The 27,811-nt window shown below is 44.0% G+C and overlaps 1 protein-coding gene across 4 annotated transcripts in view; it reads right to left on the reverse strand.

The window, feature by feature from the left end:
• Positions 1 to 27,811, reverse strand: part of LOC125454608 (interphotoreceptor matrix proteoglycan 1) — a 142,309-nt gene that overhangs the window by 81,301 nt on the left and 33,197 nt on the right. The window lies entirely within an intron of this gene.

A 27,811-nucleotide genomic window follows, 5' to 3' on the forward strand; every position in this document is an offset into this window, starting at 1 on the left:
GTTAAATTGTTCAAATTAAAAAGTTACAACTTTGTGATGAAATTATGACAATCCCACCGACACATTGTATTCTCAAATATTGCATTCTTCCTTCATTCTACCATCTATCCTAATTTATCCTAAAATGTTAACATGGATTCTGATACAGAAGCCAACTCCAAATGAGTTCCAAATCAATCATTGATAATGGTTAGAACAAGAATAACAAGATAAATAATAAGAGATCAGAATTTACATTCAAGTGTGTTGTATGTACACAAGCAGCTTTTGATCATTGGTTCTTTCTTACATCTAGATGTGCTTCTCCAAGAACTAGTTTCACCACATTGCTACTTTGTTATGTCTGTTTAGAGCTGCCACTTTGGGCTGATGTTGGGGAATGTTTCCCTTGTGTCCTGCCCAATATTTATCCCTCAATGAGTATCATTTTAAAATGTTAACTGTGAAAAAATTGGCATGTGTGTTTCCTGTATTACATTTACAACTAAGTACATTTCAAAAGTACTCTCATATTTAGAATATTCTGAGGTAATGAAAGGTATAACATAATATAATATAAACTCTCTGTAAACATTAGTGCAAGGAGGAATGTAGCATTTGTACACAAATTTTAGGATTGGGAAATACATACCACTGAAGGGAAAATCATTATATACAGCATTTGCTTGGAGAATGGGAAGAAGACAGAATATTTGAGGATTTGAGTCATAAGGTGAGGCAGAATAGGCTGGGGCCTTTTTCTGTGGAGTCCCAAGGGCTGAGAAGTGTCCTTGTAAAATTATGTCTATAAAATTATGAGGGACATGGATAGGTGGAAGAGCCAAGGTCTTTTTACTAGGGTTGAGGAGTCCAAAATTAGAAGACATGGGTTTAAGGTGAGAGAAGAAAGATTTAAAAAGGATCCAAAGGATAACCTTCATGCAGAGTACTGAGTATATGGAACGAGCAGTCTGAGGAGGCTGGTATGTTTACAATATTTAAAAGGCCTGGATGGGTATAGGAATAGGAAGGTTTCAGGGGCATATGGGCCAAATGCTGGCAAATGGGATTGTTTCAGATTAGGATGCCTGGTCTGAAAGGACAAGTTGGACCAAAGGTTCTGTTTCTATGCTGTATGACTCTATGACTGTGAATGATTTGCAATTGGAGGTATTTCAGTCTGATGACAATGACCAGGTAATGCTTTCCTGAGATCAATTCTTATCGACCTTAAGTATTGAATTTGATTGTAATGAGTCGACACAAACTTTGCTGTAAAATTGACAATCACTGGAGTATAATTGAATGTCCAGTGCATTTGCCAGATTTTCTGTTACAATGACATTTAGGAGTATTCAGTTCCAAGATGATTCTATCGTGATCAAAGCTCATTGAGACCAAATTTGAAATCCTGAGGCAGATTCTATGATATAATGAATGGGAAGCAGTGATCAAAAACAGCTCTGCATCAAAATCATTGTTACTGCCAGGCATATAGTTAGGACCCAATATTTATTGAGAAAACCTAAGATAATTGGAAGTTTAATGAACAGATAAACTAAACTACAAACACTCAGTTACATTCAGCCAGTGGAAACATAGATGTGGGTTCTGGCTGCTTTCAATCATATGTCAATAATGGCAACAACAACAACCATTTTTTATCATTTTAACAGAATAAAGAACACCAAGAGTGTCTCAAATGTCCAAGGTAGTCAGGCTACATCCATGCACTAATCCCTAGTTTATACACTTCTGACCCTTTTGCTCCAAATTTCCACCTGGAACGAAGTTCCCAACAGTAATATGAAACTCACTCAGACATTGCTTATTCTGCTGCAGTCTTGTTCACACTGACCATTCTTCTTACTATCCATCTCACATGATTGTAGTTGTGTCATCCTTAATTAACAGAGCTCCTCTACTACACTTCCTTAGCTTCTTGTGTGCAAAGTTTGGCCTTTTGCATTTCCATTGTTATATCCTTAACAGCACTGCCTTCAATTATGTTGGTTTTAGAATCATTTCACCTGTCTTTTTCCCCATGATACGATGTAAACTTATGTTTGAAAACAAAGTAATGAGTTTAAAAACATGCTTGCAATTTCCTCAATTTCTAACATTGGAAAGACTGAAGATTCTGTGGCTGCAAGACAACAAAGGTTAATCCCTGAATATTCACCAGTGCCTGACATTTTGGAAGAACAAGAAGCTGCGTGCTAGATGAACTCTCCTTTCAAACAGAGGTTTGAATCACAAATGTGCAGCTCCTGTGTAATTTTGCATAATTTATACTGATGCTCTGGGCAGGAAACAGACCAATGCTTACCATTGCAAGGGGAACAATTTAATTAACAACTAAAGGCAAACAACATAACTTAAAATTTTAAAGGTATAAAGCAAGCATTTCCTTTATGGCAGAAGTGCCTTTGCATCAAATATGTTTACAGTTCTCATTATCCTTATATGTTGATGCAAGGTCATTCACCCCTGCATTTAGATGCTATCAGATTCTTGTGACTTGGCTGTCTATTTTATTATTGTCCTAGCATCCTCAGCATCTCACCATCAATACTAGCTTCCTCGGCATCTCTGCCAGGCTCCCCTTCTCCCTCGCCTGTGGAGAATAGTGGTTGCTCCATCTCCCCCATCTCCCCCATCTTCTGGATCTAAACCTGCCATTGAGCTAAGTTGTGAAGGGTGCTGCAAGCAATCACTATTTTGGAGAGTTAGTCCAGCAAATGATGGAATACTCCTCCTGAATAGTCTACAATGGAAGTACATCCTCAAATAAAAAAAAAAGTCTGATCAATGATGGATGTGGCCATAGTGAATGTATGGGTAACATTTTGGTATTTTTAGTATTGCTTTAAAGGTTTGCAATGGATTCATTAGCTTGCTTCCAGGGTAAACCTTATCACCCATGAGTCAGCCTGGGAGATGATGCAGGGCAATGAATATCTGAGGACACTTTGGAGTGTCATGGCAGCTCCTTAAATACAAGGCACATATCCACAAGAATTGTTGCCTGTGTTCACAATTAAGATGGTCATTGAAGGAATGAAATTCCTTCACGTTCATGAATCTGGCTGGATGATGCCAAGAGCTCTGAGTGCTACTTGGGTGCAGTCAGGGACCTCTTGTAGCTGTGGGAACCCAGCAACAACTGGAAATCCATTGGTTTGCGACATTAGCTTTTGGGTTCAAGGTGATCTTGAACAACAGTATTGTTTTAATCTTACATGTCAATGGTGAACCCACCAATATACTTATGGGATGTCAATTGGGAGATATCTCACACATCCCCAAGTTAAGTTTGAATCAAGCTGGTAGCTAGAAACTTCAATGCTGCTGTGGTATTCAGTGCCACAGGCTACTCAATCTGGCTATAGATCTGCCTATAGGAAGTTATGGTGCCTCTTGTCATGTGAAGGGATGTCTGGCACTGCTTTTTATTCATCTGTAAGGTAGCTGCAAAGCCTTCAGTGCACCCTCACTAGCTGAACTGCTTGACAATGCTGGAAACCCTGGTTCCCCTCTTTAGATACTGCTTCGAAAAAAACCAAAAGAACCGTGATGTTGTATGTCAGAACTATGGATGCTGCTGAGCTTTTCCAGCAACTTTGTTTTTGTTCAGATACTGCTTCTTTGTCCACAATTGCTTTCTGAGCATTATGTGTCTAGTTCTGCTGGCACCAGGATTTCCTCCTCATACTCCTTGTCTTTCTTCATCACAATAATCCAAGTAAAGCAGTTAGGTTAAATTGAGTAAACATCTGGCATGATAGTGCTGTTTAGTGAAGGAATACTAGGAATGATATAGAAACATACTTGAGTGACTAGGCGTCACAATTTCAAGATTGTCAGCAAGACAGCTAGGAGACAGTTGAGGAAGAACTTCTTTGCTCAGAGGGTTGTTAGGATTTGTGATGTGTTGCCTGGGAGGGTGTTGGAGGTGGATTCCACAGGACATTTCAAAAAGAGCTGGATGTATATTTGAAAGTGATGAATTTAGAAGGCCACTGATTGAGCTGGATAGATGGATAGTTCTCTGGGGAATCAGTACAGACATGATGAATGAATGGTTTCCTTCTCTACTGTAAAATTCTATGATTCTATAAAACAGGAGCTGGAGTGGACCATTTGGCCCTTCATGCCTGTTCTGTCGATCAATATGATCATGGGTGATCATCCAACTCAATACCTGTTCTGGCTTTATCCCCATACCCTTGATTCCTGTAGCACTAAAAACTACATCTAAGTCCTTCTTAAAAATATTCAATGTTTTGTCTTCAACCATACTCTGTGGCAGAGAGTTCCATATGCTCACCACTCTCTGCGTAAAGAAATTTGTCCTAATCTCAATACTACCTTGAATCCTTAAACTGTGATGCCTTGTTCTGAACTCCTTGGTTATTGGGACATCCTTTCCACATTCATCCTGCATAGTCCTGTTAGAAATTTGCAGGTTTCTATGAGATCCCACCTTACTCTTCTAACTCCAGTAAATTTGGTTCTTACTAATTCAATCTTCTTTATACATCAGTGCTATCATCTCAGGTGCCAGTATTTTTTTTCGGGTTTTTGTAAAGATTTGTAGCTCCGGTTGGGGGTGAGGTTGTTGACTTGCTCACTGAACTGGCCTATTTTTGTTCAGATGTTTTGTCATCATGCTGAGTAACATCATCAGTGAGGCTGCCGCTGAAACAATGTTATTCTACTCTGTTTGGAATTTATACTATCCGGTCTGTTATGGTCACTTGTGTCATTTCCGGTTTTGTTCTGTATTGGTTTGTATATGGGGTCCAATTCTATAAGTTTGTTGATTGCATTATGGGTTGAGAACCATGCCTCTAGGAACTCCTGTGCCTGTCTATCTTTGGCTATGGCTACTATGGTTACCTTGTCCCAGTTTTATTGATGGCCTTCATTGTTTGAGTGTACTGATATTAGGGAAAGTTCATCATGCCATTTTGTTGCCAGCTGATGTTTGTGTATTTTGATGGCTAGTTTCCTTGCTGTCTGTTCAATGTAATGCTTACAGCAGTCGTTGTGTGTATTTTGTAAACTACGTTGTCTCTGCATGTTGTGGGAATGGGATCTTTAATCCTTGAGTGTTTGTCATAGCATGGCTATGGGAATGTGTGCTACCATGATTCCCCGTGGTTGTAGGACACTCATCAGCTCTGATATGTTCTTGATGTAGGGTAATGTGGTCAGTGTGTTAGGGTGTAGTGTGTCCTCTTGTTGCCTATTTTAGTAGGCACCTGTGGATGAAGTTGCGGGGATATCTGTTCATAGTGAAGATTTTGGATAGGTCCTCTTCCTGTTTCCTGTGTAGTTCTGGTGTGTTGCAGTGAGTGGTGGCCCATTTTAATAGTGTCCTAATACAGCTTTGTTTGTAGATATTAGGGTGGTTGCTGTGCAAGTTGAGGATTTTGTCAGTGTGGATTGCTTTCCTGTACACTTAGGTTTGGAACTCCCCGCTGGTCATACTTTCAACTCTGATGTTCAGAAAAGGAAGCTGAGTGTTGTTTTCCTCATCTCTCTTGAATTTAATACTGGTGAATACATTGTTGATGAGGTTGTGCATCTCTTCTAGTTTGTTGCGCTTAATAATGACAAATGTGTTGTCTACGGACCAGATCCACAGTTTAGGTTGAATACGGGGGAGGGTGGTGTTGTTTTTTTCTATTCATTTTGTGGGATGTGGGCATTGCTGGCAGGCCAGCATTTCTTACTCATCCCTAGTTGCCCTTGAGGCGGTGATGGTGAGCTGCCTACTTGAACCACTGCTTTCCTCCTGCTGTGGGATGACCCACGATGCTATTAGAGAGGGAATTCCGGGATTTTGAACCAGCAACAGTGAAGGAATGGCAATATACTTCCAAGTCAGGATGGTGAGTGACTTGGAGGGGAGCTTGGTGGTGGTGGTGTTCCCATATATCTGCTGCCTTAGTCCTTCTAGATAGAAGTGGTCTTGGGTTTGGAAGGTGCTGTCTGAGGATCTTTGGTGAATTTCTGCAGAGCATCTTGTAAGTAGTACACACTGCTGCTACTCAACGTTGGTGGTGGAGGGGGTGAATGTTTGTGGATGTAGTGTCAATCAAGCAGGTTGCTTTGACCTGGATTTTGTCAACCGTCTTTAGCATTATTGAGGCTGCAGTCATACAGGCAAGTGGTGAGTATTCTATCACACTCTTGACTTGTGCCTTGGAGATTGTGGGCAGGCTTTGAGGAGTCAGGAGATGAATTACTTGCTGCAGTATTCCTCGCTTCTGGCCTGCTCTTGTAGCCACTCTGTTAATGTGGTGAGTCCAGTTGAGTTTCTGGCCAATGGTAACCCCCAGGATGTTGATAGTGGGGTATTCAGTGATGGTAATGCCATTGAATGTCAGGGGGTGGTGGTTAGATTGTCATAGCCTGGCATTTGTATGGCGCAAATGTCACTTGCCACTTGTCATCCCAAGCCTGGACATTGTCCAGGTCTTGTTGCATGTGAACATGGACTGCTTTAGTATCTGAGGAGTCACGAATGGTGTTGAACATTGCGCAATCATTGGCGAATGTCTCCACCTCTGACCTTATGATGGTGGGAAGGTCATTGATGAGGCCGCTGAAGGTGGTTGGGCCTTGGACACTACCCTGAGGAACTCCTGCAGAGATGTCCAGGAGCTAAGATGATTGACCTTCCACAATCATGATCATCTTCCTATGTGTCAGGTATGACTCTAACCACCAGAGCGTTTGTCCATTGATACCCATTGATTCCAGTTTTGCTAGGGCTCCATGATGTCACACTATGTTAAATATAGCCTTGATATCAAGGGCTGTCACTCCCCCCTCAACTCTGGAATTCAGCTCTTTTGGCCATGTTTGAACCAAGGCTGTAATGAGATCAAGAGCTGAGTGGCCCTGATGGAACCCAAACTGGGCATCACTGAGCAGGTTATTTCTGAGCAGATGCTGCTTGATAGCACTGTTGATGACACCTTCCATCACTTTACTGATAATTGAGAGCAGAGTGATGAGGCAATAATTGGTCAGGTTGGAGTTGTCCTGCTTTTTATGTACAGGACATATTTGGGCAATTTTCCACATTGTTGGATAGATACCAGTATTGTAACTGTACTGGAACAGCTTGGCCAAGGGAGCAGCACGTTCTGGAGCATGTCTTCAATACAATCGCTGGGGTGTTGTCAGGGCCGGTAGCCTTTGCAGGATTCAGTGTCTCCAACCATTTCTTGATGTCGCATGGAGTGAATCGAATTGGCTGAAGACTGGTACCTGTGATGCAGGGAACCTCTGGAGGAGGCCAAATAGGATCATCCACTCGGCACTTCTGGCTGAAGATTGCTGCGAATGCTTCAGCCTTATCTTTTGCGCTGATGTGCTGGGCTTTTCCATCAGTGAGGATGAGGATATTTGTGGACCATCCTCCTCTAGTGACTTGTTTAATTGTTCACCACTATTCATGACTGGAAGTGTCAGGACTGCAGAGCTTAGATTTTATCCGTTGGTTGTGGGATTGCTTAGCTCTGTCTATCACTTGTTGCTCTCACTGTTTGGCATGCAAGTAGTCCTGTTTTGGTGGCTTCACCAATTTGGTATCTCATCTTCAAGTATGCCTGGTGATGATCCTGGCATGCCCTCCTGCACTATTCATTGAACCAGGGTTGATCGCCTGGCTTGATGATAATGGTTGAGTGGGGGATATACTGGGCCATGAGGTTGTATTTGTGTTGGAATACAGTTCTGCTGCTGTTGATGGCCCACAGCACCTCATGGATGCCTAGTTTTGAGTTGCTAGGTCTGTGCGAAATCTGTCCCATTTGGCACGATGTTAGTGCCACACAGCACGACGGAGGTCGCTCTCAATATGAATGCGGGACTTCGTCTCCACTGGGATTGTACGATGGTCACTCTTACTGATACTGTCATGGACAGACGCAACTGTAGCTGGCAGATTAGTGAGGATGAGGTCAAGCATGTTTTTTTCCTCTTTTTGGTTCCCTCACCATCTGCCTCAGACCTAATCTAGCAGCTATGTCCTTTAGGATCCGACCAGCTTGATCAATAGTGTTGCTGTCATGCCACTCTTAGTCGTGAACATTGAAATCCCCCACCCAGAGTACATTTTGTGCCCTTGCCATCCTCAGTGCTTCCTCTAAGTGTTGCTCAACATTGAGGAGTCCTGATTCATTGGCTGAGGGAGAATGGTATGTGTTAATCAGCAGGAAGTTTCCTTGCCCATGTTTAACTTGAAGCCGTGAGACTTCATGGGGTCCGGAGTCAATGCTGCGGACTCCCAGAGCACCACCTTCCCGACTGTATACCACTCTGCCGCACCCCTGCTGGGTTTGTCCTGCCGATGAGACAGGACATACCCAGGGATGGTGATTGTGGTGTCTGGGACATTGTTTGTAAGGCATGATTCTGTGAGTATGAATATGTCAGGCTGTTGCTAGACTAGTCTGTGAGACAGCTCTCCCAATTTTGGCACTAACCCCCAGATGTTAGTGAGGAGGGCTTTGCATGGTCAACAGGGTTGTTTCTGCCGTTGTCTTTTCTGGTGCGTAGGTCAATGCCAGATGTGTGTTCTTGTCTTTACGTGACTGCCTCTACGATGAGTCCTGAGATGGGTGACCCTAAGGGTGTGCCATTGATCTGTTTGTATACTTGACCATTAAAGACAAAGTGTGTGGTGAGGTACAAGCCTAGTAGTTTGAGTATGTTGTTATTGCTGATGGAGGTGCTGGTCTGTATTCCTGCTTCCTCTAGTAATGTGGCCAATGTTTCTTTGGCTACTGGGATGTCAACTGATGTGAATAATGCTGTGACATCGCTGATTTTTATGTTCTTGATGGTTTTGAGTAATTCTTGGATTGAGTAGATGGAATGAGGTGATCTGTTGACTAGGCGTTTCATTCTCTGTTGAAGGTACTTTGCCAGTTTGTTTGAACATGCGCCCGATAGGGAGACAATGGGTCTGAGGGGGATGTCTGGTTTGTGTACTTTAGGAAGTCCGAAGAAGCTGGAGGTGTTCGTACCTTCTGGTTTCATTCTCATGCAGTCCGTCTTGGTTATCTGTTCTGCATCCTTTAGTCTCTTCAGTTTAATGCACGAGTTAAACTTGCCTTCAATTTGAGACCTTAAGAGAGTCAAGCCATCCTTTGTGCTCTTGCCAGGCTGCTCATGTGTTCGATGAAAGTCTGCCCTGCAGCAATCTCTTATGGTGAGGTGTATCTTCCATGACCAGTGACTGGATTTCTCTTTCTTGATGCTGTCATGTACAAATTATTTGTAGATTTTTTTGATAAACTTATTCGTGATGTTTTTATACACCTCTGGAGCAGATAAGACTTGAAGTCAGGCCTTCTGGCTCAGAAGTAGGACTACTACCACTGTGCCACAAGACCCCTCTTGCAAGTTATTTGTAGCCTGATCTTTATATTGCCTTGATTATCCCCTCCTATGTAGCCCTATGTTACAGAGAAAGATGGTGGTTGGAATTTTTTTATTTGAATTCTTCACCCTCTTTTCTGCCCCTCTAAGTTATATGTTCAAATCACAGTAGATGGCCTTCTTTCCTCTCGTGTCCCCCTCTGTCCTTCTTCAATCTCCGTCTGTATCTAAAACAAAAACCAAGAAAACTGCAGATGCTGTAAATCAGGAACAAAAACAAAAGTTGCTGGAAGCAACTGCCACTGCTGGAATCCTACCTGCCTCTTTTGTCTCTGTTCAGGTGTGGGAGGCTGGTGGGTCAGGGCATAATGCTCCTACACCTTGTAACTGTGTTTCCCTCCTCTGCCCCTCTCAGTTTCTTTCCTCCATCGTTCAGGATTTTGTCAATTCCATTGACAGCCATTTGGTGTCAACCAATATGGTTACTTCGCTCAAACAGGATTGTTGAACCAGCCAGGTTTCATTCTCACACTTAAGTGATGTAACAAGAACAACCAACAGTACAGATGGCTGACGTATTTCATAGTCTACTGGACCCAGTCAGGCTTCACCCTTTTTATGTAAGCAGTCACACATTAAAATTAATTGATTATGTTGGAACCAAGTTAGTGAAGTGATTTGTACTCACCAGAGGTTGGATGAAGCTGTCTACCTCTTGCCCTCTTGCTTCATTTATAAATGGATTTACAAACATACTGTTTTCCCATTTTTGCCTAACAATGTTGTGTTCATCAATGTAATTCCAGTAGCTGGAGAATTAATGAGGATTAATGGAATGCTAATGATTGCAAAAAAGCTGACCATGTAAACAGTTTTGAAGACTTTCCAAAACTCTAATTCGCCATCAAGAATGTGCACTTTTACCTCCAGCCCAATTAAGTTCTTCCACCTGTCCTTTAAAAGGTCTGCTGAGGCATGGAGGATTCTGCCCATTGATATAGACAGACATACAGTATCTTTCTATTCTGTAGTTCAATAAAAAGGGAATAACTAAAAACAGAGGTACAAATGCATGATAAATTCAGAAGAATTTTTGTTAAGAAAACTTAGATGATCCTAGAAAGTGGCAAAACAGCCGGGTAATTTTGTGAAAAAACACTGAGGATGCTTGCCTTCATTGTACGGGGCATTGAGTAGAAAGGTTGGTCCATCATGTTTTCATAGTATAAAACTTCAGTTATGCTACATTTGGAGTATTGCGTGTAGTTCTTGTTGCCATACTACCGGAATGATGTGGAGTCTTTGGAGAGGATGCAAAAGAATTTTACCAGAATGTTAGAGATACCAAGGTGTAGAGCTAGATGAACACAGCAGGCCAAGCAGCATCAGAGGAGCAGGAAGGCTGATGTTTCAGGCCTAGACCCTTCTTCAGAAAATCCTTTACTGGGATGTTGTCTGGATTGGATTCTTTTAGCTCTAAGGAGAGTTTGGACAAACTAGAATTGTTTTCACCGAAGCATTGAAGGTTGAGGAGAGATCTGGTAAAAATATATAAAATTATGACAGGCATGGATAGGGTCTTTTTCCCAGTTTGGAAATGTCAAATACTGGGGGCATAGTTTTAAGGTGAGGGGGTACAATTTAAAGGAGATGTGTGAAGAATGTTTTTTTTAACGCAGAGGGTGATAGGTACCTGGAAAGTGCTGCCAAGGGAAGTGGTAGAAGTAGATAACACACAAATATTTAAGAGGCACTTAGAATTATGGACAGGTAGGGAATAGAAGAATATGGATCATAGTGCAGGCAGATGAGATTAGTTTAGAATGGCATCATGATCAACACAGATATGCTGAGCTGAAGAGCCTGTTCCTGTGCTGACTGTTATATGTTCTATAATTATGTGTACTAATAAAGTAATGGAAATGATTGTTAAAGGTTCAGAAGCCTCTATTCTACATCTAGCTAGCCCTTAATCCTTTGCTAGCAATCACGTTGTGAGTTATTTAAAAGTGACCATAACCTCTTTAATTTTGTACGTTTCTATTAGGTCGCCCCAGCTTCTAGCAATTTAATAAAAACAATCCAACAATCACAATGTGAGGTATTTAAAAGTGAGCTTAACCTCTTTATTCCTTGAAAGTCTTTGCAATTGTATTAAAACTAAAGTTCAATTTAGATTATTTGTAAATTATTAATCTGTGCCTTCCCCAGGGCTCTTTTGGTGCAGTGGTAATGTCCCTACCTCTGAGCCAAGAAGTCAGGTTTAAGGCATACCAGCTGCAGAGGTGAGTACAAATACGTCTGAACAGGTTGCTGATAAAATATCTGTACTTCTTCCCTGTTATATTTAGCTAAGTCAGGAACATACTGTCAAAATGTGATCTCCCCTCTTCACACACTCTGGTGAAACATATTCGGATGCATGAGGTTTCCTTTTTTGAGCATGCACATTAATTACTGTCTTTCATTTTTCACTGTTACGAAATATTAAGTATTTATTGTCACTTTAACATTGTCAAATTATTAGAAAGCCCTTCATTTCTGACTGTGGTAGACTCTAAACACACTCTCAACAAAGATAATGAAGCTCCCTAAAGTCAGCCTGAACATTTTAAAGCAAGGTGGATTTTGCACAGTGTGGGTGCTGGAAGTCATAAGTGAATTTGGTCTGAAAAATACAAAACTAAAGCTCGAGAGTGAAATAACTCTAGATGCTGGAATCCCGACACCAAGTCACCCTTTATTTACAAGTGGAAAGTCCTTGACACTGATCTAGCTCCCGTAGAGCCAGTTCTCAGTGTGAACAGGATATCTGTCAGGCAGGGCTCCCTGTATGGACCAGATTAATAGCACCGATTGGGGAGCTTGTATTCTATGAGGTCCACATGGCTGACGTCAGTACAATCACTACAAATAGCCAAGGGTTTTGCCCGTAGGGGCTCTGCTTTTTAACTGGTTCTTTGGTCACCAGGTTTTCCTGGTGGTGGTATATTTATAAAGTCATTTTTTTAGATCATGTCTCACACCTGCAAACGCACAAAAAAATATATAAACAGGAGATTAGCATTTCCTCAGTTCAGGGGTCTGACTCCGAGATGGCCACAGCCTGTGCACGGTGCAGAAATAAGTAAAGGATGACTTGGTGACGGGAGAAAAATAAAAAGAAAAGACCGGACTCCAACATAACATAACAATCCACTGGAGGCCTTAATCCAGGATAAGGCAGAGGTGAGATATCCTCCATACAGTGCTTTCAGATGAAATTCTCTGAAAGCAATGGTATTGAAAAATTGTGGTGTTATTTAGTATGTAGACTAGGATGCAGTATCGCAAAAAGCTCAATAAATTCACACAAGTTGTCATGGTCAGTTATTGCATCTTTAAATACCATATCCTACCATGTGCATTGTTAGTCCCTCACTCTGCTGTGTCCAAAACTACCACTCACCTATCAATCATCTCCTCAAAATGAATCATATTTACTACTCATAAATACAGCTCACACTGTTAAACTCATTCATGCTGCAAACTTCATTCCTTATTTTAAATTGCAAAACTTGCAAACACTGCCAGCTATTCAACCACGATGCATCACCCAAACACTATGCACTACGGTCACTGATGCATATCCCTCTCTTTTACAGGATATGATGATAAATAATCAGAGGTAGCAGTAGCTAATGGCAGATGACAGATGGGACAGTGGTTGCCTTTCTTGGAACTGCCCTCAAGAACGTAATGATGAGCTTTTTTATCATTGCAATCTGTATGGTGAAAATGCTCCCACAATGCAGTCACATAGAGAATTCCAGGACTTTCAAGCACCTTCCTCAGAAGTTACAGATACATTTCAAAGTCAGAATAGTCTGTGACTTAGAGGGAAATTTTCAGGTCATGGTGTTCTCATGTACCTGCTGTCCTTGTCCAAAACAAAAAAATAGAAGTTACTGGAAAAACTCAGCAGGTTTGCCAACACCTGTGGAGAGAAATCAGAGTTAAGAGACAACAAGGTGCAGAGCTGGATGAACACAGCAGGTCAAGCAGCATCAGAGGAGCAGGAAGATTGGTGGAGTAGCAGATAGTGAAGGGGACTGTCAGAGATTACGGCAGAATATAGATAGATTGGAGAGTTGGGCAGATAAATGGAAGATGGAGTTTGATCTGGGCACATGCGAGGTGATGTATTTTGGAAGAGTTAATTCAAAAGCAAACTATACAGTAAATGAACAAGTCCTGGGGAAAATTGATGTACAAAGAGATCTGAGTGTTCAGGTCCATTGTTCCCTGAAGGTGGCAATGCAGGTCAATAGAGTGGTCAAGAAGGCATACAGCATGTTTTCCTTCATCGGACGGGGTATTGAGTACAAGAGTTGGCAGGTCATGTTACAGTTGTATAAGGCTTTGATTTGGCCACATTTAGAGTACTGTGTACAGTTCTGGTCACCACATTACCAAAAGGATGTGGATGCTTTGGAGAGGGTGCAGAGGAGGTTCACCAGGATGTTGCCTGGTATGAAGGGTGCTAGCTCTGATGAAAGGTTGAGTAGTTTAGGATTATTTTCATTAGAAAGACTGAGATTGAGGGGGCACCTGATGGAGGTCTACAAAATCATGAGGGGTATAGACAAGGTGAATAGCAAGAAGCTTTTTCCCAGAGTCGGGGCTCAATTACTAGGGGTCATGAGTTCAAAGTGAGACGAGGAAAGTTTATAGAAGATATACGTGGAAAGTTCTTAACACATTGGGTGGTGGGTGCCTGGAACACATTGCCAGCGGATGTGGTAGACGCAGACACGATAGTGTCTTTTAAGATGTATCTGGACAGGTATATGGATGGGCAGGGAGCAAAGGGATATAGACCCTTAGAAAATAGATGACAGGTTTGGACAGAGGATCTCGATCGGTGCAGACATGGAGGGCCGAAGGGCCGGTTCCTGTGCTTTAATTTTCTTTGTTCTTTGTTCCTTGAAAGCTGACGTTTTGGGCCTAGACCTTCTTCAGAAATGGGGGAGGGGAAGGAGGTTGTGAGATAAATTAGGGAGAGGGCAGAGGTGGCTAGAAGATGGATAAAGGAAAAGATAGGTGGAGAGGAGACAGACAGGTCAAATATGTGGGAGTGGAGCCAGTAAAGGTGACTGTAGGTGGTGAGTTAGGGAGGGGATAGGTCAGTCCAGGGAGGACGGACAGGTCAAGGGGGCGGGATGAGGCTAGTAGGTAGGAGATGGGGGTAGGGCTTATGGTGAGAGGAGTGGATAGCTGGGGGGAAGGTCAGGTTGGGGAGGCATGGACGAGCTGGGCTGGTTTTGGGATGTGGTAGGGGAGGGGAAATTTTGAAGCTCGTGAAGTCCACATTGATACCATTGGGCTGCAGGGTTCCCAAGCAAAATATGAGGTGCTGTTCCTGCAACCTTTGGGTGGCGTCGTTATGGCACTGCAGGAGGCCTAGAATGGACATGTCGTCTAAAGAGTGGGAGAGGGGAGTTGAAATGGTTCACGACTCCGAGGTGCAGTTTTTTGAGCAGTTTAGGTGTTCTGCAAAGCGGTTCCCAAGCCTCCACTTGGTTTCCCCGATATAGAGTAGGCCACAGTGGATACAACGTACCACATTAGCAGATGTGCAGGTGAACATCTGCTTGATGTGGAAAGTCATCTTGGGGCCTGGGATGGGGGTGAAGGGGGAGGTGTAGGGGCAGGTGTAGCATTTCCTGCAGTTGCAGGGGAAAGTGCCAGGTGTAGTGAGGCTGGAGGGGAGTGTGGAGCAGACAAGGGAGTCACGGAGAGAGTGGTCCCCCCGGAAAACAGATAAGGGTGGGGAGGGAAAAATATCTTTGGTGGTAGGGTCAGATTGCAGATGGCGGAAGTGTCAGAGGATGATGCATTGGATCTGGAGGTTGGTGGGGTGGTACGTGAGGACGCGTGGGTTTCTGTTTTGGTTGTTATTGCGGGGAGGGGGTGTGAAGGATGAGTTGTGGGAAATGCGGGAGCCACGGACGAGGGCATTCTTGACCACTGATGGGGGGCGGGGTGGGGCGGTGTTGCGGTCTTTGAAAAACGAGGGCATTTGAGATGTTCGGGAATGGAATGCCTCATTCTGGGAGCAGATGCGGCAGAGGCAAAGGAATTGGGAATAGGGGATGACATTTTTACAGGAAGGTGGGTGGGAGGAGGTGTATTCTAGGCAGCTAAAGGAGTTGGTTGGCTTGAAATGGATATCAGTTTTCAGGTGGCTGCCAGAGATGTAAACAGAGAGGTCCAGGAAGAAGAGAGAGGTATCAGAGATGGTGCAGGTGAACTTAAGGTTGGGCTGGAAGGTGTTGGTGAAGTGGATGAACTGTTTGAACTCCTTGTGGGAGCACGAGCTTAGGGCCAGTGTAGCTATGGAAGAGGGATTTTTCCACGTAGCCTACAAAGAGGCAGGTATAGCCTCTGTCCATGGTAAAGATGAAATGTTGGGGACCAGGGAGTTGGAAGTTTTGGAGGAGGTGGAGGGTGTAGGTGGTGTCACAAATGTAGGTGGGGAGTTGCTGGACCAAGGGGGAGAAAATGGAGTCAAGATAAGTAGAGATGCATTCAGTGCGGCAGGAACAGGCAGAGACATTGGGTTGACAAGGGCAGTCAGGTTTATGGATTTTGGGAAGGAGATAGAAGCAGGCTGTGCGGGGTTAGGTAACGATGAGGTTGGAGGCTGTGGGTGGAAGGTCACCTGAAGTGATGAGGTGGGAGATGCTTTGGGAGATGATGTTTTGTTAGTTGGGGGTGGGGCCACGATCAAGAGGGTGGTAGGAGGAGGTGTCGGAGAATTGGCGTCTGGCTTTGGCAATGTAGGGGTCAATGTGCAACACTACAACTGCGCCTCCCTTGTCCATGGGTTTTATGGTGAGTTTGGGATTGGAGCGGAGGGAGTGGAGGGCTGCACGTTCTATGGGGGAGAGGTTGGAGAGAGTGAGAAGGTGGAGAGGTTGTGGCGATTGATGTCTCGACGGCAATTAGAGATGAAGAGGTTGAGAGAGGGTGGGAGGTCTTGTGGTGGAGTCCAGGAGGAGGGGATGTGCTGAAGGTGGGAGAAGGGGGTCAATCGAGGGAGGGTTAGGCTCATGGTTAAAGAAGTAAGTGCGGAGGTGGGGACAGCGGAAAAACTGTTCAACATCCAAGCATGAGCGGTGTTCGTTGATGTTTGGGTGCAGGGGGACAAAGGTGAATCCTTTACTGAGGACTGACTGTTCATCTTCAGTATGGGGAGTTCTGGGGGGATGGTGAAGAATCAACAGGGCTGCGTGCTGCTGTCTCCTCTGGAGCAGCATTTTGGATCAAGTGGCCCTCCCTCAGAACTGATGGTCACCAGGAAAATGTCAGCTTATGTGCAGAAGGTAGGGCGGTGGAGGGGCTAAAGAGTAAATGAGACATCGAGGTAGAGCCCAAAGAGAGAGGAGAACAGTTAGGTAGACAAAGGAGTGGATAATAATCTGGTTAGAAGGGTGAATAACTATTAATAGTGACTGTTAGTGCTTAACAATGGATTATGTGTAATAGCTGATTATGTGTTAACAAAGCCTGATGTATGAGGGTTGGGATAAGGACATGGGAGAGCTCAAAGTTACTGAACTCGATATTGACTCCAGAGGGCTGCAGGGTCCCCGAGCAGAAAACGAGATGTTTCTTCAGCTTGTGCTGAGCTTTGTTGGAGTATTGCAGCAAACCTAAAACAGAGATGTTGACCAGGAAATAAGGTGGTGTGTTGAAGTTGCAGGCAACTGGAAGCTCAGGATCTTTTTTGCGGACAGAACTTAGATATTCTGAAAAGTAGTCACCCAGTCTGTGCTTCATTTCCCCAATGCACAGGAGACCACAATGTGAGCAGAGAATGCAGTAGATTAGATTACGTGAAGTGCAGGTAAAGCACTGTTTCAGCTGGAAGGTGTGTTTGGGCCCTTGTACACTGAGGAGGGAGGAATAAAACAGACAGGTGTTACACCTTCTGTGGTTGCAGGAAAAGGTGCTGTGAGGCTGTTGGGAGTGGTGATGGAGATGGGGGGGTGGTAGGGTGTGGTTGGGGGGTGCGGTGTAGGGTAAGGGCCAAAGTGCAGACGATAGTTTGGGCTGGGCTGAGGCCTTATCAACAATAGTGCTGGGCAATCCTCGGTTGACTGCATTCCATGCTCACAGATCCCAACCCTGACTTAGTAATTAAGCCTGATGATAAGGGTGGTGCTGTTGATGTTTGGTGGATCGACCTTTGCATTGCAGATGCTGATAGCTAGCTCTCTGATAGCTCTTCCTATCTCCTCTGGACCATGGCTTCAAGATGGAACATCAGGCAGTTGTCTCAACTACAGTCACCAACCTCACTTCATCTGGTGAACTCCTCACCATTGCCTCCAAGCTGATAGTTCCCTGACCCCACATAGCTTACTTCTACCTCCTTCGCAAAATTCACAAACAGGACCGATCAGGCAGACATATTGTTTCTGCCTGCTCCTGCCCCACAGAACTTATCTCTTCCTATCTTGACTCAGTCTTTTCTCCCCAGTACAGTCCCTGCCCCTTTACATCCACAATTCCTCTGATGCTTTATGCCAGTTTCAGAATGTCCAGTTTGCAGGCTCCAGCCACTGCCTCTTCACTATGGACAGGCAACCCCTTTACACCATCCCCCACTAGGATGGTCTCGGGGCACTCTGCTTCTTCCTGGAACAAAGGCCTGAATAATCCCACCCACCACTAGCCACCTCCGTCTGGCCGAACCCACCCTCACACTTAACAACTTTTCTTCTAACTCCTCTCATTTTCTTCAGATCAGAGGGGTGGCCATGGGTACCCGCATGGACCCCAGTTATGCCTGTTTCTTTGTAGGGTACATGGAATATTCCTTGTTCCAGTCCTATCCGGCCCAACCCGCAACTCTTTTACCAATATATCAATAACATCATCAGTGCTGCTTCCCCCTCTTGTCTGGAATTAGAAATGTTTATTGATTTTACTTCCAATTTCCACCCTGCTCTCACTTTCACATGGTCCATCTCTGACTCGTGCGTTCTCTTCCTCATCATCTATGTTTCCTTTTTGAGGATAGGCTTGCCTCCAACATCCACTTTAAATCTGCTGACTCTGGCAGTTACCTCAACTACACATCCTTACACCCTGTTTCCAGTAAAGACTCTATTCCATTCTCCCAGTTCGCCCATCTCTTTTGCACCTGTTCTGATGATGCCAACTTCACCAAGGGAAACCTCTTTTTCTCAACGAAGGATTATTTACCAAAATTCACTGGACTCTGGGGTGGTTCTCGCAGATTGGAAAATAGCTAATGTGATGCCACTGTTTAAAAAGGGAAGCAGACAAAATGCCAGTAACTATAGGCTAGTTAGCTTAACTTCGGTAGTGGGGAAAATGCTTGAATCTATTATCAAGGAAGAAATAACAAGACATCTGTATATAAATTGCCCCATTGGCAACACCCAGCATGGGTTCATGAAGGGTAGGTCACGTTTAACTAATTTGATGGAATTCTTTGAGGACATTACTTGCACGGTAGACAGCCTGTGGATGTACTATATCTGGATTTCTAGAAGGCATTTGACAAGGTGCCACACCCAAAGGCTGCTATGCAAGATAAAGATGCACAGTATCACAGGTAATGTATTGACGTGAATAGAGGATAGGTTGACCAGTAGAAAGCAAAGAATAGGGGTAAATGGGTGTTTTTCTGGTTGGCAGCGGTGTGCCTCAGGGATCAATGTTGGGATCTCAATTGTTTACAATTTACATAGACGATTTGGAGTTGGGGACTAAGTGTGGTGTGCAAAATTTGCAGATTACACTAAGGTGAGTGGTAGAGCAAAGTGTGCAGAAGGCACTGAAAGTGTGCAGGGGGATATAGATAGTCTACATGAGTGGCAAAGGTCTGGCAGATGGAGTACCATGTTGATAAGTGTGAGGCCATCCATTTTTGTAGGAATAACAGCAAAATGGACTATGTTTTCAAATGGTAAAAAATTGCAGCACACTGCTGTGCAGAGGGACTTGGGTGTCCTTGTGCATGAATCGCTAAAGGTAGGATTGCAGGTGCAGCAGGTAATTAAAGAGGCAAATGGAATTTTGTCTGCCATTGCTAGAGGGATGGAGTTTAAAAATAGGGAGGCTATGCTGCAGCTGTATAGGGTCCTGGTAAGGCCACACCTGGAGTACCTGTGTGCAGCTTTGGTCTCCTTACTTGAGAAGGGATATATTAGCACTGGAGTGGGTGCAGAGGAGATTCATTCGGTTGATTCCAGAGTTGAGAGGATTGGATTCTGAGGAGACACTGAGTAGACTGTGATTATATTCATTGGAATTCAGAAGAATAAGGGGAGATCTTGTAGAAACATATAAGATTATGAATGGAATAGATAAGGTGGAGGCAGGGAGGTTCACGCTAGCATGTGAAACTACGACTAGAGGGCATAGCCTCAAAATAAGGGGAAGCAGATGTAGGACTGAGGTCAGGAGGAACTTCTTCACCCAAAGGGTTGTGAATCTGTGGAATTCCCTGCCCAGTGAGGCGGTTGAAGCTACCTCGCTGAATGTTTTTAAGTCAAGGCTAGATACATTTTTGAACAGTGAATGAATGAAGGGTTATGATGAGTGGGAGGGTAAGTGGAGCTGAGAATCAAAAGATCAGCCATGATCTTTTTAAATGGCAGGGCAGGCTGGAGGGGCCAAATGGCCTACTCCTGCTCCTAGTTCTTATGTTCTTATGATTCCCTAGCACCATTGTGTTCCAAGGCCCTCAGCCACGTCTGACCTACCTCTTGTACTTCTGCCCTCACACCCTCTCTTCCCTTCTGCAACAGCAATAGGGTTTCCCTTGTCAACACCTATTATCCCACCAGCATCCAGATTCAGAGGATCATTAGCCACAATTTCCACCACCTCTGGTGGGATGCTACGATTAGCCACAATTCCCTCTGCCCTCCTTTTTCTGCTTTCTGCATAGACTGTTCCCTCTGGGTCACCCTGGTCTACTTTTCCTTCACTCCCAACAACTCCGAACAACTCCACTCACAGCCTCATAGCACCTTCCCTGCAACTGCAGAAGGTGTAAAACCTGTTCATTTACTTCCTCCCTCCTCAGCATCTAAGGTCCCAAAAATGCCTTCCAGGTGAAGTAGTGCTTTACCTGCACTTCATACAATCTAGTCTACTGAAACAAAGTGTAGTCTAGGTGATTGCTCTGCAGAGCATCTATGTTCTGTCCGTAAAAAAGACCCTCAGCTTCCAGTTGCCTGACACTTCAACACACCACCCTGTTCCTTGACCAATATCTTTGTCTCGGGCTTGCTGCAGTATTCCAGTGAAGCACAGCATAAATTGGAAGAACAGCACCTCTTTTTCCACTTGAGGACCCTGCAGCCCCCTGGACTCAATATCAAGTTCAATAACTTTAGGGTTTGAACTCTCCCATGTCCCTCCCCAAACCACTACGTGCCATGCCTTGTTAACACATAGAACATAGAACATAGAACATAGAACAGTACAGCACAGAACAGGCCCTTCAGCCCACAATGTTGTGCCGACCATTGATCCTCATGGATGCACCCTCAAATTTCTGTGACCATATGCATGTCCAGCAGTCTCTTAAATGACCCCAATGACCTTGCTTCCACAACTGCTGCTGGCAACGCATTCCATATTTGACTATGACACACAACACATTGTTAGCCACTAACAGTCCCCATTGCCATTCACCCTTCCAGCCCGACTGTTATCCATTCCTTTATCTGTTCTCTCTCTGTTTGGGCACTATCCCCAGGTATCATTTACTCATTAACCGCCCCCCCTACCCTATCTTCTGCAAATGAATTGACAAATTCCCAGCTACCATCATTTCTGAGAAAGGGTCATGTGACCCAAAATGTTAACTCTGATTTCTCTCCACAGATGCTGCCAGACCTCCTGAGCTTTTCCAGCAATTTCTTTCGTTTCTGATTATGGCGTGTGCCGTAGTTTTGGCTTTTTCTGACATTGTCCTTCTAGTTGGTCAAATCATGGAGTGTTGAGGTGCAACAAAAGAAGACTTGGTGGATTGCTGCTGTGCATTTTGTCAATGTGAACTTGAGGAACACAACAGGCCAGGTAGCATCAGAGGAGAGTCAACATTTTGGGCCTAGACCCTATATCAAGAGTTGGGAGGAGGAAGAGAGCTGGGAGATAAATACAAGTAGGAGGGGTGGGGCTGGGGTAAGGTAGGCGAGCCGGTTATATATGGAAGTAGATCGGGGTAGTGGGAAGGGTGTGTCAGATAGTTGGGGAAGAAGATGGACAGGTAGTGACGGTCCGACACCTCCCCTCTCATCTCCATCCAAGGACCCAGACAAACTTTCGATATTCGATAGTGATTCATCTGCGCATCCTCCAACCTGGTCTACTGTATCTGTTGCTCCTGATGTGGCCTGCTCTATATCAGTGAGATCAAGTGCAGTCTTGGTGATCGATTCACAGAACACCTGCGATTCATACACTATAATCAACAACACCTTCCGGTTGCTAACCATTTTAATTTCCCTTCGCACTCCTTTGATGACATCCTGAGCCTCCTCCAGTGTCACACTGACACCACCAGCAAACTGGAGGAGCAACACCTCATATTCCGCATCAGGCGCCTACAGTCCGATGGCGTAAATGTGAATTCACCAGTTTTAAAACATCCCCACCCCCGGCCTCATCCCATGTCCACCCATCGCTCTCATCCTCGCCTCCTTGACCTGATATTACCTGTCCATGTTCTTCCCCATTGATCCACCCCACCCATCCCAATCACCAATCTCCACTAACCCTGCCTGCATCCACCTATCACCATCAGACTTAGCTTTTCCCAGCTCCACCGCTCCTCCCTCTATTTATTTTCCATCTCGCTCCCCTCCCCATTTCTGATGCAGTATTTACCCCAAAACATCGACTTTCCTGCTCCTTTGATGCTGCCTAACCTGCTGTGTTCCTCCAACTGTATTGACTCTGACTCCAGTACCTGCACTTCTTGCTATTTCTGAATGATTTATAACCCCATTGTGAAGCGCTTTCCAAGAATGCCCACCTTGAAGATGTTGTCCTCCTCCCTCCAGAAAGACCTCAGGCAATCTCTACTCCACTGCAACCCACTGGTGACCTCCTCCACTTCGAAGCTCGTTGATCACGTTCCTGAAACAAACCTACTACTACAGCCATGTCTCCTTTCTCAGTACCAGCTTATCCCCAGTGGACTCCAAACAATGTTCAGACCATCCCAATTTGGCTCAAACCATGACAACTTTTATCTACAGTGCATCCACAGCCTCCAGAAACAGTTCTCCCTGCAGATCCTCAGCTCCAAGCTCGCAGCAATGTGCCAGCATCTTCTTGCACTACAGTCAGGCCTGCCCCAGCTCAGTGCCTTTCTCTCCCAGACCTTGTGGTCGCCTCAGCTCCTCCTGTTGATGCCACTGACAAATGTCACTTCTGCCACCGCCAATGTCACTTTTGCTTCTACCTACGTTACCATCCTCATTACACACACCCACTCCCGAGACAACAGTCTCCACCCCTACTCCCAGCTCCAGCTTTACACTTGGCCTCAGCCCCAAGCTCTGTAGGGTCTTTACCAGAGCCCCAGACCTCCCTCTCACTGAGGACAAATGACAAGTCCTCAGCAAAAGACTCCCCTTCATTCACCTGTGACCATACTTCAATGAATTCCATTCATGTCTGGATGTTGAACTCTTCCTCCACCACCTCTGTCTCCGAGCCTATTTCTTAGACCAGGAACCATCTCAGAACCAACATCTATTTCAAACCCACTGACTCCCACAGCTACCTTGACTACAACTCCTCTCAACAACCGCCCTGCAAGAATGTGATCCCTTACTCTCTCTTCCTTTTCCTCTGCCGCATCTGCTCCCAAGATAGAGTATTCCACTCCTGGACATTTCGGATGTCCTCCCTATTTCAAAGATTGCATCTTTCCCTGTCCACTGATTGAAAATGCCCTCAACTGCATCTCTTGCAATTCCCCCACTTCTACCCTCAAAACACTCCCCTCCAAAAAAAAAGGACAGAGTGCCCTGGTCCTAACATATCACCCCAGCAACCTTCATATCCAATGCATAATCCTCTGTCACTTCTGCCACCTACAATCTGACCCCACCACCAAAGAGATATTTCCCTCCCCACCCTATCTTTTTAGGGACTGCTCACTCCGTGACTCCCTCGTCCGCTCCACACTCCTCACCGATGCCACCACACTAAGTAACTTTCCCTGCAACCACAGGAGGTGCTACACCTGCCCCTACACATTCCCTCTCAATTCCATCCGAAGGCCAAGACAAACTTTCCATATTCGACAGGGGTTCACTTGTACATCCTCCAAACTGGTCAACTGTGACCATTAATGCCAATGTGGCCTCCTCTATATTGGTGAGAACATATGTAGACTCAATGACCAATTTGTGTAGCACTTGCGGTCTGTAAGTTACAATCAACAACACCTTCTGGGTTGCCAACCATTTTAACTCCTCCTCCCCGTCCGTGAGTAACGTGTCCATCCTGGGCCTTCTCCAGTGCCACAATGATGCCTCACATAAGCCAGAGGAACAACACCTCATATTCCGCCTCAGGAGCCTACAGCCTATTAGCCTAAATGTAAAATTCACTGGTTTCAAAATCCCCCACCCTGGCCTCATCCCATGACCAACACTCCCTCTCATCTCTGTCTCCTTGGCCTGACGCTACCTGTCCACCTTCATCCTCATCTATCCACCCACTCTTCCGAGTGACAACTCCTCATTTCCTCTAACTGCATCCATCTCACCTACATTCCTCCAGCCCCACCCCTCTTCCCTCTATTTATTTTACAGCTCCCTTCCCCCTCCCCAGTCCTGATGAAGGGTCTAGGCCCAAAGCATTGTCTGTCCAGCTCCTCCGCTATCTGCCCTGCTCTGTTCCTCTAGCTGCACATTGTATTGATTCTGACTCCGGCATCTGCAGTTCTTGCTCTCACTGAGTGCCAATGTGAGTTGGTGGTTAAGGGAGTGAATGTCTAAGTGGCTGATCAAGTGGGCTACTTTGTCCTAAATAGTGTTAAGCATCTTGAGTGTCACTTTTGAATTACACTAATCCAATAACATTTATCAGACATCAAATGTTGACTCTGATTTCTCTTCACAAATGCTGCCAGACTTCTTGCATTTTCTATTTTTATATGAGATTTCGAACAACTACAATATTTAGCATTTAATTTAGCATCTGAGATGTGTGACTAGAACTGAATGCTGTGTAATCATCAGTAAAAATCGCCATGTTTAATCTTATGAAAGGAAGGTTATTGATAAATTGTTATAGAGTTATCCTTTGGGGACCCCACAGTGATGCATTTTCAGCCCCCTACTGTACTTCTGAACACCCATGACTGTGTTGCAAACCACCACCTACAATTTTGCTGACGAGACCACCATGATAGAATAACAACGACGAATCAGAATTCAGAAGGTCTAGTAGCGTGGTGCAATGAGAACAACGTCTCTCTCTCAATGTTAGCAAAACTTAAGAACTGATCATTGACTTCAGAAAGAATGGAGGAAAACATGCCCCCATCTACATCAATGGAGAAGAGGTTGAGGGGGTAGAGAGCATCAAGTTCCTAGGAGACACGGCAACGGACAACGTGTACTGGATTTCCACATAGATGTGATGGTCAAGAAGACACAACCATGACTTTTCTTCCTCAGGTGGCTCAAGAAATTCAGAATGTCCATAAGTACCCTCACCAACTTTTACAGAAGCACCATAGAAAGCATACTATCCAGGTGCAAAATGGCCTGGTATGGCAACTGCTCTGCCCAGGACTGTAAGAAACTACAGAAGGTTATGTGCACAGCCCTGGCCATCTCCCATCTATGGACTCCATTTACACCTCTTGTTGTCACAGAAAGGCTGCCAACATCACCAAAGACCCATCTCATTCCAGTAATGCTCTCCTACAACTTTTTCTGTCAGACAGAAGGCATAGAAGCTTGAACACATGCACTGAACGGATTCAAGAACAACTTCTTCTCTGCTGTTATCAGACTGATGAATGGTTTTTCTAATTTCAAATTATGCTGATCTTGTTGATGTTGATCTTGCTTACTGCACTCCTGTGTGGTGTAACTCAGCCTTACTCTGTCCAAGTTCTTTTTTCAAGCTATGCTCTGCATGTCATTGCTTATTATGATCTGCCTGTACTGCTTGCAAACAAAGCTTTTGCAAACAACCTGTACTTAGGTAGATGTGACAAAAAATTAAAACAAATTGAATTAAATCATACAGCCAAAGGCTTATATGGCACAGAAGTGAGCCTGTCAGTCCAACTTATCTATGCCGACCAGGTTTCCCAAACTAAACTAAAAGTGGCCTCATTAATGCCCTGTACAAATGCAACATTACGTCCCAACTCCTGTACTCAATGGTCTGAGCAATGAAGGCAAATTTGCCAAACACATTCACCCTCTGTCTACCTGTGACACAACTGTCAATCAACATGGTACTTAAACCCCTAGGTCTCTCTGATCTACAAAACTTCCCAGGAACTTACCATTAACTATGTAAATCCTGTCTTTGTTGCATTTATCTAAAATTCCATCTACCACTCCACAGTCCATTGGTCCAATTGATCAAAGTCTCTTTGTAATCTTAGGTAATCTACTTCGTTGTCAATTTTGGTGTCATCCTCAAACTAACTGACCATCTTTCCTGTATTCTCATCGAAATCATTTATGTAAATAACAAACTGTAGTGGACGAGTGAGCAAAAGCCTGGCCAATAGGATATTTGGGCAAATGTGAGGTTTTAAGTAGAGAAAAACTGCAGAAGGCTGCCGTACAGAAGGATTTGGGAGTCCTAGTGCATAAATCCCCCCAAAAAATTAAAATTCAGCAGGGAATAGAAAAGACAAATGGAATGGTGGTTTTTATTTCAAAAGAAATAAAGTATAGACAAAAACAAAGTCTTGCTAAAATTATGCAAAGTATTAATTAGACCACAGCTGGTACACTGTGAACAATTATTTGTCCCCTCATCTAAAGAAAGAAGTACTCACATTGAAGGCCGTAAGAAAAAGCTCACTAGAACCATACAGTACAGAAGGGGCCTATTGAGCCTGTATCACCTGAACTTTACCACTACTAATAAAACTCTCCAAGGAGCTTCAGAAGAATGTAATGAACAATATTGGGCAAAGGCGGCACAAACTCCTAGTTAACGCTACCATAATGAACAAGGGTATTCATATTTTATTGCACAAAGGCTACTCATCGTGGATTGCTTCACCTGACAAAGGAGCAACAGTCTGAAAGTTTGTGATTGCAAATAAACCTGTTGGATTATAACCTGGTATCATGTAGCTTCTGTCTAGATCGATTTAGAGATCATTTAAAATGGAAATGTAATATATAACTTTAACAAGTACTTGGATGAGTACTTGGAGTGCTATTTGATTCTTGGTAGGAATGAATACACAATGAAGTTTAGAAGAATGACAGGTGACCTTAGCCAAACATAAAAGATTCTTACGGAGTTTGACATGGTAGATGTGTAAATGTTATTTTCCCTTCTGGCAGAATCTAGGGCCAGGGGTGCAATTAAATTAGAGTTGAGGAGGAATTTCCTCTTTCAGAGTGTTGTGAGACTTTGGAACTCATTGCTACTGAGAGCTGAGGGCAGAACCTTTGAGTATATTTAACACTGAAATAGATTTTCAATCAGTAGGGGAAACAATAGGGGGATGGACACCTCAAATGTTGGATCAGCCTTGATCCCATTGAATGGTGTAGCAGGCTCAAGCAGCTGAATGGCCTACTTGTTTGCAGAATTGCAGCGCAAGGGGTCGATGAACTAGGACAGAAATGAGGATTTTTTTTCCTCTCTCACACGACAACCAAGCGATAGAATTCTTTACCTCTATAGTCATTTGTGATAGATAAATTTTTGATCAGGAGAAAAATCAAGGGTTATGGGTAAAATGCATGAAAATGGAGTTCAGGATTGTCAGATTAGCCATTAGCTCATTGAATACTCGAGCAAACTTAATGGGCTGATGGGCCTCCTCTGCTTCTACGTCTTATTGTCTTATCATCTTATGGTCCTAGTATGACTCCGGCAAGTGTAGAGCTTTCCCCTGATTTGTAAAGCACTTTACAAATCCATGATTCACTTTTAAGATACAACCATTTCTTTAAGCTAGGAAATGAGACAACTAAGTTGCACTTGGTAAGATCCCACAAACATTTTTGATATAATGACTGAAAAGATGCTTTTACAGTGATCTTGATTGGTGAATTAATGCTGTCAGTAAACAGAGAACTTTTCTATGACTCATCAAATTGTGCCATGGAATCTTATACATTTAATTGACAATGAACATCTTTGTTTGAAATTTGCCACT

The sequence above is a fragment of the Stegostoma tigrinum genome, chromosome 9 (genome assembly GCF_030684315.1).
Source record: "Stegostoma tigrinum isolate sSteTig4 chromosome 9, sSteTig4.hap1, whole genome shotgun sequence".
Classification (NCBI taxonomy): domain Eukaryota; kingdom Metazoa; phylum Chordata; class Chondrichthyes; order Orectolobiformes; family Stegostomatidae; genus Stegostoma; species Stegostoma tigrinum.